Below are 11,985 nucleotides of genomic sequence, written 5' to 3'. Positions count from 1 at the left end.
CACATCCTCAACAAATCCTCTAGCGTATGGGTCGTCTTCTTTGACTGTCCATCTGTCTGGGGATGATAAGTTGTACTCATATGCACCTTAGTGCCCATCTCTGTCTGAAATGCCTTCCAGAGCACCGAAGTGAACTTAGAATCCCTATCAGACACAATAGTCGCTGGCACCCCATGCAATCTGACTATATCTCTCACATACTTCTTAGCCAAGACCGCTGCTCCATCAGTCTTCTTAATGGCCAGAAAATGTGCTGACTTAGTCAACCGGTCCACAATGACCCAAATAGCATCAAAGGTCCGAGACACTGGCAATCCTACCACAAAATCCATAGTGATCATATCCCACTTCTACTCAGGAATGGGTAGACTCTTCAGTAAACCGCCAGGAACCTGATGATCAGCCTTCACAGCCTTCAATGGCTGACACACATCACACCTCGAGACCCAACTAGCCACATCCTTCTTCATCCTGACCCAGTGATAATACCTCTTGAGATCACGGTACATCTTAGTCGCTCCTGGATGAATAGAAAACCTGCTCGTATGAGCCTCTCTCAGGATCTCCTGCCTCAACTCCTCATCCTTGGGCACACAAACCCGACCATGCACCAAGATAGTTCCATTATCTGAGACCTGATACTCCGAGTCAACATCCTTTGAGGCATTCACCAGCCCCAAATCCTTCTCCTGAGCCAACCACACCCTACTCAGAAGATCTTCTCTATTAATTGCTTCCAAACCCAATGATTCCTGCAAAACAACACACCAACTCAAAGCACTGATCTCTCCTACCAGAGACTCCATCTCCTGCTCCTGAGCCGAAGCTACCCTTTTCTGACTCAAAGCATCTGCCACCGTGTTAGCCTTACCAGGGTGATAGGCTATCTCCAAATCATAATCCACCACAACCTCCATCCACCGCCTCTGTCTCAAATTTAGCTCAGCCTGAGTGAATATATACTTCAGACTCTTATGATCTGTAAACACCTGTACCTTTGCACAATAAAGATAAGATCTCCAAATCTTCAGGGTAAAAACTACATCAGCCATCTCCAAATCATGAGTAGGATAGTTGCCTTCATGCTTCCGCAACTGCCGTGAAGCATAGGCAATCACCTTCCCATGCTGCATCAGCACACACCCCAAACCAACTCTAGATGCATCAGTATAAACCACATAGGTTTCTCCCTTCTCAGGCAAAGCCAACACTAGCGTAGTAGTCAACATCTCCTTAAGGCTTTCAAAGCCCTCCTCACACTCCTGTGACCAAACAAAAGGAACATCCTTCCCTGTCAACTTAGTCATAGGGTGTGCCCTACTTGCAAAACCCTGCACAAACCTCTTGTAGTAACCTGCCAAACCAAAGGAACCTCCTGATCTCTGTGGCATTCTGCGGTCTAGGCCAATCCCTGATAGCCTGAATCTTCTCCGGATCTACAAAAACCCACTCTGCAGAAACAATGTGACCCAGAAAACTCATCTCACGCTGCCAAAAACTACACTTGCTCAGCTTAGCAAACAACTTCTGCTCCGGCAGCTTCTCCAGAACTGCCCTCAAATGCACTGCAAGCTCCTCAGGACTCTTAGAATATACCAGGATATCGTCGATGAAAATGACAGACACGTCCAAAAACTCCTGAAACACGCTGTTCATCAATCTCATAAACATTGCTGCTGCGTTAGTCAATCTAAAAGGCATCACCACAAACTCATAATGCCCATACCTCGTCCTGAAAGCCGTCTTCCTCACATCTGCCTCATCAATCGGTATCTGATGATAACCCGACGCCAGATCTACCTTGGAGAACCAAGTAGCACCCCTCAACTGATCCAACAACTCATTGATCCTAAGAAGAGGGTACTTGTTCTTCATAGTGACCCGGTTCAAACCCCGATAATCAATGCACAACCGAAAACTCCCATCCTTCTTCTTGACAAACAACACTGGTGCTCCACACGATGATACACTAGGACGGATGAATCCCTTACTCAACAAATCCTCTAGCTGCTTCTTCAAGTTCAATAGTAAAAGGATCTGACCGAGATGGTGGTAATCCCTGCAATGACTGAAACACATCCTCAAACTCCTCCACTACCGGAATACCGCTAACCGTAGACTTCCCCACTGACTCTGGCATAGATATAGTAACCAAAAAAGCCTCACGGCCCTTCTCGATCATCTTACCAGCCTGAATGGCTGAGATCACGAGACTCCCCGAAGTCGGTCTAATACCCTGAAAAACCAACTTCCCTCCTGGACGCTCAAACTCCACTCTACCCCGATGGCAATCCAAATGCATCATATGCCGATGCAACCAATCCATCCCGAGAATAACATCATACAACTCCACTGGACTGATAAGCAAATCCGCTGGCCACGACTCTCCTGCGATCTGAATATCAACTCCTCCAACTCGTCCAGTAACTCTCAAGAATTTGCTTTCCGAAACTCTGACAACTCTTGTACGCTCTCCAGGATCCCCTCTGATCCCCGCACTCTCTGCACACTCCGGAGTAATGAAGCTGTGAGAAGCTCCAGAATCAAACATAACGTGGGACTTAACACCGCCCACCAACAAGGTCCCTACACAAACCTCATGTGTTAAGAACCTAACACTTTATCACAGGAAAACATAAAATCTGAACCTACTAAAAATTCACAAAGCTTAAGTACCAGAAATTATACATGTGATCGCCCCGGCACTGGTTCCACCAGTCTCTGCTGTCGTGTAAACCCGTGGCGCCTGCTCAATCCGTGCCACCTGCTGACCTCCAGGCTGCACCTGCTGCAACGCTGCCACTGCTGCCGGCTGCAACTTGGGACACAAGGGCCTGATGTGCCCTGGCTCCCTCCAATGATAGCATACTCCAGGCCCTGCCGTCGGAGCACTCCTCTTGGGACAGCTAGCAAACTTGTGATCCTTGCTCCCACACTTGAAGCAACCCGCACCGCTCTGCGTATGCGTAGCCTCCCACCTCCTCTTGGTTTCCTGCATAGGCTTCCCGCACCTGCTAGAACCTCCATGATGTTGAGCCTTACTAGGCAGAACTGCTGAACTAACTGCCACTGACTGTGCCCGGATATCCTGCTCAATCTCTGCTGCAGTCTCAACCAGCTCTGCACGCGTAGCATAACTACGTCCTCTACAATGGACCCTCAAGTCATCACGAAGAGCCCTCATAAACCTCCTGATTTGAGCCTCCTCAGGCTCCATAGCCTGACCCCCATAACACAGAAGTCGACTTAACTCCAAGTCCAGCTCCCGCACTAACCGTGTCCCCTGAGACAACTGAAGGAACTGCACCTCCAACCGATCCAATGCCTCTCTAGGAAAATACTTGCGGTTGAACTCCAAGACGAAGTCAGCCCAAGTCATCTCCCTCTGCACTTTCCTCGCAGCCACTGATCTCCACCACACCTCAGCATCACCACTCAGATGGTGGACCCCTATGTCCACCCAAAACTCCTCAGGACATCTCAAAGTATGGAAGTTACGTTCCACACTCGTCCTCCACGCATCCGCAACAGTAGGGTCTGTACCACCCGAAAACCTCTCAGTAAAGAGACCCTTCATCTCCTTGAGCATGGACAAATAACGTCCATGTGCTCCTGCATCCGCAGCCACTGGCTGCCGCTCCTCCATCACCACTGGTGGCACAACCTGAGCTTGAGCCGGTACCACAGCTGGCAACCGCTCTAACACATGTGCTAGCAAAGCCGCAAAATCAACACCAGGGACTCCACCCACTGGGACTCCCACACCTGGAACCCTAGCACCACCGGCCACTGGAGCATCAACACCGCCCCCTCCGGCCACACTCACAGAATCCCCCGGAACATCCTGCGACACGCCAACACCCTCAACTGTCACACTCTGGTCCTCAGTCTCACTAACCTCTGGGACCCTTGCCCCTACCACGACCACGTCCGCATCCACGACCACGTTCGCGTCCACGACCACGACCAGCAACAGTACTATCTCTAGTCATCTGCACTACCATGGACATAAGACTAACCACACAAATTTTTATTATAACACAGAAAACATAAACTCACCGTGGAATCACACAGTCGGCTCGAAGAGGATGTTCTAGGACTCCATGCCACACACAATTGACTAACTCACATAATCAATCAAGACATGCAATCCCAAACATCACAACAGAAACCTAGTGAACCTAAACCTAGAACCGTAAGGGCTCTGATACCAAACTGAAACGATCCGACCCGTTTTCTTTTTTTAATAATAAATAATAAATATAATATAATAAATAATTACAACTAGTGGTCCCATACCCACTAGCCACCTAATCACAAACACAATCAACAGCAGAATAACAATACCAATACCCAATAAATATAAATAACCAATATTCATAACATAACCAATATCCAAATAACCAATCATCAGAAAACATGGAACCAAAAACCTAGCAATGTTTCTAATGCTCAACTCTAGCAACCTAGCAATGCCAGACAACATTCAATCGAGTCTCTAGAACATCCTCCTCTTCATTGCCTTGATTCCACGATCAAACTTTGCCTTTACCTGCACCACAAACACATATTGCAATGCATGAGTATTTAATAAACACTCAGTAAGACAATCCTCCCATCTACTGGGCTATACACACAAGCAATAGAGTCATCTCTAACCATCAAACAACAATCATCAATCAACAATAACAAACCAGGACTCTGCATCGACAGACACCAACATGCATCGACCGAGACAACTTGGGGATGCATCGACCAATACAGGGGTTGCATCGATCGATGCTCGATGCACTTGCATCGACCGACACTCGATGCACTTGCATCGATCGATGCTCGATGCACTTGCATTGACCGACACTCGCACTGCATCGACCGACGCATGCTTGACATAACACAAAAAACCCTAGAGTTTTACGCGCCGTCCTCGCACTTGCATCGACCGACGCAAGATATGCATCGACTGATGCAATGCCGAGCATCGTATTTTCCCTGAAGTTTCTCGCCGGATCTTCGTTCCTACAACCACAAAACTCGATCCCAAGCCACAAGAAAGCTTCCTAACGTCCAAAATAACGATCTAACAAGTCTAACAACACACAACAAGCAAATTAGAGAGTTCATTAGCTTAGATAAGCCATGGTCCTGCACTTACCTTTGCCAAGACGAATCTGAACCTCCAAACAAGCATGCGTCGGTCATTTGGATATTGCTTGTTGTGTGTTACAGATCCCTTCCAAGAACTCTCAAGAACTCCAAGAACTGCCTCAAATCACCCAAAAAGCTCCTACAACGATCCCAGCTACAGATCTCTACAGGAACTGCCTCAAATCACCCAAAAACTCCAAGAACTCTCAAGAACTTTTTCTCTCTTTCGTTCTCTCTCAAAAACGGCCAAATCCGTCGATTGAGACAAAATTCGACTTAAGGGTTTTCTAACCCAAAATGCAGCGTTTAACTTAAGTCAAAACGCTGAGGACTTAACCTGCATCGACCGATGCACCTTCTGCATCGACCGATGCAATTCCCGAATCGTGATTTTGGTTCACGGATGTTACAGAAAGCTATTGAAGAGTATATATATTATTGTATATGGGAACAAAATTTATTGTTAATGCGTTATAGTCTCCCATATCTCGAAGTTAAAATGGTCTAAGTTATAATAATGCATGACCCAATCTAATAATGTTATTGATTATTAAGTGAGATTTATGGGTTGAATCTAAAAACAATAATTTAAATTATATAACTGTAATATTGAATAAAAAGCTGTTAAAATCTAACATTTAAACCATAAAAGGTAAATTTTGTCGATGTACAATCAATGTTAGAACAGTAGACATATCTATTTTTAAGTTGATTAATTTACGATTGTAAAAACAAATCATCTTGTATGGCACACTGCGGGTGAAAACTTAGAATTAACATTCAAAATACAATTATACAATCTAGAAAGACAAAAAATTAACAAATAAATTTTCTAAAAAAATATATTATTTTAAAAAATTGTCCACTGTTGGTTAAAATCTGGTAGTATACTAGAAGTATTAAAATATGAAACCATCAACTGAAATTCAGGAAGTCAAGGATACACTAAGGAAAATTTTAAGGAAACAAATCTTAATTAAGGAAAAAATTATGTAGATCAATCAATTTTAAAAATTTTAGTTTTAATATTATATTACAGTTTTTAATTATCACACCTAAACTCTAAACATTTTTTATAAATTCAAACTGACATATAATTTTGTTTAACTATAAAATCTAAACCCTAACCACTCTTTAATAAACCCAAACCGACATATAATTTTGTTTTATTGTAAAATCTAAACTGTAACCAATCTTTTGTAAACCCAAACTGACATATAATTTCGTTTAATTGTAAAATCTAAACCCTAACTACTCTTTTGTAAACCCAAACCTACATATAATTTCATATAATGTAAAATCTAAACCCTAACGACTTTTTTGTAAACCCAAATCGACATATAATTTCATTTAATTGTAAAATCTAAACCCTAACCACTCTTTTGTAAACCCAAACCGACATATAATTTTGTAAATTGTAAAATCTAAATCCTAACAATTTTTTATAAACCCAAACCGACATAAAGTTTTTAAAATTATTAATTCAGACTTTAATCTTCTTTTATAAACCTAAACTGTCATAGTTTCGTTAATAAAAAATCTACATAATTTGTTTTGTATTTTTATTTTAATTTTGATTTATTTTTAAAAATATGATATAACATGGCATATTGTTGTATTCTGATTGGTTAATTAAGAGGGGTGAATGAAAGTAGTTAATTGCGGGTGAAAACTTAGAATTAACATTCAAAATACAATTATACAATCTAAAAAGACAAAAAATTAACAAATAAATTTTTAAAAAATATATATTATTTTAAAAAATTGTCCACTGTTGGTTAAAATCTGGTAGTATACTAGAAGTATTAAAATATGAAACCATCAACTGAATTCAGGAAGTCAAGGATACACTAAGGAAAATTTTAAGGAAACAAATCTTAATTAAGGAAAAAATTATGTAGATCAATCAATTTTAAAAATTTTAGATTTAATATTATATTACAGTTTTTAATTATCACACCTAAACTCTAAACATTTTTTATAAATTCAAACTGACATATAATTTTGTTTAACTATAAAATCTAAACCCTAACCACTCTTTTATAAACCCAAACCGACATATAATTTTGTTTGATTGTAAAATCTAAACTGTAACCACTCTTTTGTAAACCCAAACTGACATATAATTTCGTTTAATTGTAAAATCTAAACCCTAACTACTCTTTTGTAAACCCAAACCTACATATAATTTCATATAATGTAAAATCTAAACCCTAACGACTTTTTTGTAAACCCAAATCGACATATAATTTCATTTAATTGTAAAATCTAAACCCTAACCACTCTTTTGTAAACCCAAACCGACATATAATTTTGTAAATTGTAAAATCTAAATCCTAACAATTTTTTATAAACCCAAACCGACATAAAGTTTTTAAAATTATTAATTCAGACTTTAATCTTCTTTTATAAACCTAAACTGTCATAGTTTCGTTAATAAAAAATCTACATAATTTGTTTTGTATTTTTATTTTAATTTTGATTTATTTTTAAAAATATGATATAACATGGCATATTGTTGTATTCTGATTGGTTAATTAAGAGGGGTGAATGAAAGTAGTTAACCCCCCCCCCCCCCAAAATATATTTTTCATTCAGTAATTAAAGTTAGTTTTGATTCATTCACAAATCCATCAAACTTCAATTAATGTAGTGGGTAATTAATACGGTTAGTAACTAATATGGTAAGTAATTAATGTTTTCATATTTTATTTTGACTTCTTTTAAAATTTTCTGTTTTTTTTTTCTTTTTTTGAATTTTTAACTATTTTTAAAACTCTATGTAAAAAGTAAGAAAAAAAATAAAGATAAGATATTTTTAAAATTTGGTTAATGGGTTATTAAATGTGTGATATTGTATTTTTGTTCTCTTCATAATTACAATATTTATCTTTCTTAAACAAAGTTGGAAGTATGCTTATATATACCAAAGAACAAAGTATGTATATTTTGAAGAACCAAAGCAAAGCATATAAGAAAGAGAAACAAAAAAAGAGAGAGGGAGAGAATGGTTAGGACTTATATCTTGTATATGCTAATGTTTCCTTTATTGGTGAACAAATCAATATCATCCCAACCTAATCCTACATGTAGCCAGACAAAAGGTCCTGATGATTTGTTCTTTTGTAGCCAATCTCTTTTTCTCAATACTCCCTGGGCGGCTCCATCACAACGATGCTGCAACGATTTAAAGATTGATCAAATGTATTGCCTTTGCAAAGGTGTTACAAAAGTGTTCATGCAATATTATGATGTAAATAAGCTTCCTAAACTCTCTCAAGCATGTGGTAACCTCTTGGCTCCTGGATCTTACTGTGGAAGTAAGTATCATTAAATTTGCGTTCTTAAGTTTCATTTTTATTATTATATTTATCTAATTTGTAATTATGTTGATGTCTCAGTTTACAAAATTCCTGGTGGTGCATAAGACTTTAAAGATATTGAGACATTTCATCATCTCTTTATCGTATCAATATGTATTTGTCGATCCAATTATTTAAGGGGGGTGTATTGAACTGAGGATTTTAAGAGATTTTGGGATATTCTTCAATCTCATGTTATTCAATTGATGATTTTTAAAAATCATCTGAAACCCTATGTTATTGAAAGTGAAATTTATAAAAATCATTTACATTCTCTTGTTAGTCAATCAATAATTTATAAATCTCACTTCAAATCCACTGTTATTCAAAAATCACAAAAAAAAAATAAAAAATCTATTGAATGTGATTCTAGGAGACTTTTCTAACATTTTTTAGTTCAAAAATATGTCTTTCAAAATCACACCTTTAAAGGTGAAACTTTAAAATATTTGTTTTAAAAGACTTCTTCGATCTAAAAAGAAAGACTTCTTCGACTCTCATTTACATGTTTTTAGCATCCTTTTTTGTCCATATTTTGCATTGTTCATACCTCTAACTTAGCATTTTTAGACCATTTACTGTAGGAATCAAGTTTTAGAGCATTTAGGGTGTTGCATTTCTGCATTTGCATATATTGGATGAAAACAGGTGCTAAAGAGCCAAAAATGAGGAAAAACAAGAACAACTCGAGCATGTACCCGAAGGAGCCATCGAGCTACAAGAACAAGTCCGAACCCCAACACGATCGAAGAGGATCCAAGAGCGCGAAGAGCAACCCAAAGATCCACCCGAGGAGTTACCCGACTCAAGCCTCGTGTACCCCATCGAGTAGACCATCGGGCAGGTCTGGGAAGCTAGGTCAAATGGGTTTCCATATATAAACCCCCTCTTTCCCTAGCTCGCAAACGAGCACACCGCAGACCCTTAAACCAGAGAGCGAGAGCTTCTGTGAGAGAACTGAGCGACTCAACATATTTTTCTTGTTTTTGTACTTTTAATTTGTAGTTTTTCATAGATCTTTTATCCCTACCCTTTTCTACTCTACTCTATCTTTTTAATAATGTCATTTTCGTTTATTTCTATCGCTTTATCATTCGTTTCTATGTCCGAGTAGTGTAGCAAAGTTTCTAGGGATGGGATAGATGATTAGGTGTTCTTGACCGGTTAGGATGCTTTAGTTGATTGTTATGATAGATAAATTTCCTTCTAGGTTGATGTTCTTAATGCGGTCAATAGACCGACAGGTTGAGATTAGATCTAGGGCGTTTACAATGCTACAGGCCGAAAGGAGTAGATAAAATGCTTGATTAGGTCAATGCTAGAGGTATACTTAACTTTGAGTGACAAAATCAGATAAGTCTAGGTATACTGACAAAAATGAATTGTTCTTAATGCCTGCTTGTTCATATTGTTAGTGCGACAGTGTGGTAGTATGTTCAAGGTTGATTGTTACTAGTGCGACAGTGTGGTGACAAGGTTTTAGAGGTTCATTGTCTAGGAAATAATTGCTTCAGGCATGTAAGGCATCCGTATTGGTCTAGAACGCTTAGGATTTGATTACCCCATCCTTAGGAACTTACGTATTTCATTTTTTGCATTTTCCTTACTTACTCGACCACTTACCCGATCAGGTACACGATAACCTGCATCGAGTAATACCTCGAGCTGTTCATAGTTCACTTGCATACTCGATCACCCCACTCGATCCTGTACTTGATTGCTTGCATCGAGTGCTTAGGTCGTGTGGTTTACTTGTTTATATTCTTTTACTTTGTTTATATTAGGACTGTTAGAACCAAACCCCCTATTTCTTGGCTTGACTTGCTTGATTCTGATTGCATCCTATCTGCTAGCAATACACAACCATTTGGATTGATAACCCTTTCTACTACAACTGCATAGGGAATTGATACCCTTGGTGAAAACTAGTCTATCAATTTGGCGCTGTTGCCATTTGGTTTGTTTTATTTTGCTACGTTTAGGATTTCAGGACTTGCTAGATCAAGTTTGTTTGTTTATATTTGTTTCGGATACTTACTTGTTTGCTTTCGCCTTTGTTTGTTTTGAATCTCAGGTATAACCCGAGCACCCACCCGACCCGTCACTCGATCACCTGGATTGAGTTGATCCTCGAGTACACACTCGGATACTTGCCTGTGCATGCAAACGCGATCCATAGGTAGCCAGAACCTGAGTCTTTTCATCGACAACATCGACAGACCTTGGCTATTCAGACAACAACAAGTTCAACCGGCACTAGCAATCATTGAGGAGACGATGAATAATCATAACGGTCCACCAGCTCCTCAAGCAAGGACCAACATAGGAGCAGGAGATGCTCCGACTACTCACACTCAGAGGAATGGCATTGTGCCACCAGCTGTGCAGAACAACAATTTTGAGATCAAGAGTAGTCTCTTCCAGATGATACAAAGCAACAAGTATTATGGACTGCCAATGGAGGACCCATTGGATCATCTGGATGAATTTGATAGGCTTTGTAGCCGAACTAAGATAAATGGAGTCAGCGAAGATTGATTCAAGCTCAGGCTTTTCCCATTCTCTTTGGGAGATAAAGCACACATATGGGAGAAATCGCTCCCTAAGGAGTCCATCACCACTTGGGAAGCGTGCAAGAAGGCATTCCTGGCCAAATTCTTCTCAAACTCCAGAACTGCAAGGCTGCGAAATGAAATTTCCAGCTTTGTACAGAAGAACAACGAAACGTTCAATGAAGCTTGGGAACGTTTCAAGGGGTACACAACTCGATGTCCACATCACGGATTCAGTAATGCTTCATTGCTGAGCACACTATACCGAGGAGTGGTCTCCAAGATACGGATGTTGCTGGACACCGCAAGCAATGGTAACTTCCTCAACAAGGATGTTGATGAAGGGTGGGTCCTAGTTGAGAACTTGGCTCAATCTGATGGCAACTACAATGAGGAATATGATCGCTCTGTGCGATCTACAGGAGAGGAAGATGCCAAGTACAAGAGGGACATGAAAGCCCTCAATGACAAGCTCGATCAGCTCCTCAACCAGCAGAAGCATGTACATGCTATATCAGAGGAAGAGCAGTTTCAACAACAAGATGGGGAGACTATGCAGCTAGAGGATGTTAACTATATCAACAACCAAGGGGGTTACAACAGAGGGTACAACAACTTCAAGCCGAATCCGAATCTGTCTTATCGGAACCCGATGTTGCGAATCCTCAAGATCAAACCTACCCATCTGCAGTTCAAGGGACCCAGACCCATCAGAAGCCTTTTGTCCAGTACAACCAAGGGTATGCGCCTAAACAACAATACCAAGGGACCTACAACCAACCACCAGGGTTCCCACAACACCAAGGTCAACCGAACCAGTCATAAGAAGCCGAGTTACGTGGTCTTATTCAGCAAATGATTCAGCAACAGGCTATAGCTTCTATGGACATCGCGAATCGATTCACCGAAATGAGCAACAAGATCGA

At 40.0% G+C, this 11,985-nt stretch overlaps 1 long non-coding RNA gene and 1 other non-coding gene across 2 annotated transcripts; one reads left to right on the top strand and one right to left on the bottom strand.

The window, feature by feature from the left end:
* The first annotated feature begins 8,084 nt into the window (after positions 1-8,084).
* On the top strand, positions 8,085-8,794 carry LOC147926650 (uncharacterized). Its single transcript, XR_015582671.1, has 2 exons — positions 8,085-8,465; positions 8,547-8,794. It is a non-coding gene; the product is annotated as an uncharacterized LOC147926650 (long non-coding RNA).
* A 2,392-nt stretch (positions 8,795-11,186) lies between these two features.
* On the bottom strand, positions 11,187-11,293 carry LOC147926649 (small nucleolar RNA R71). Its single transcript, XR_015583138.1, has one exon. It is a non-coding gene; the product is annotated as a small nucleolar RNA R71 (small nucleolar RNA).
* Positions 11,294-11,985: the final 692 nt, after the last annotated feature.

Source organism: Camelina sativa, chromosome 15 (genome assembly GCF_030686135.1).
Source record: "Camelina sativa cultivar CO46 ecotype springtype chromosome 15, ASM3068613v1".
Taxonomy (NCBI): domain Eukaryota; kingdom Viridiplantae; phylum Streptophyta; class Magnoliopsida; order Brassicales; family Brassicaceae; genus Camelina; species Camelina sativa.
Note: the sequence above shows the minus strand (reverse complement) of the source record. Positions and strands in the feature narration are given on the sequence as shown.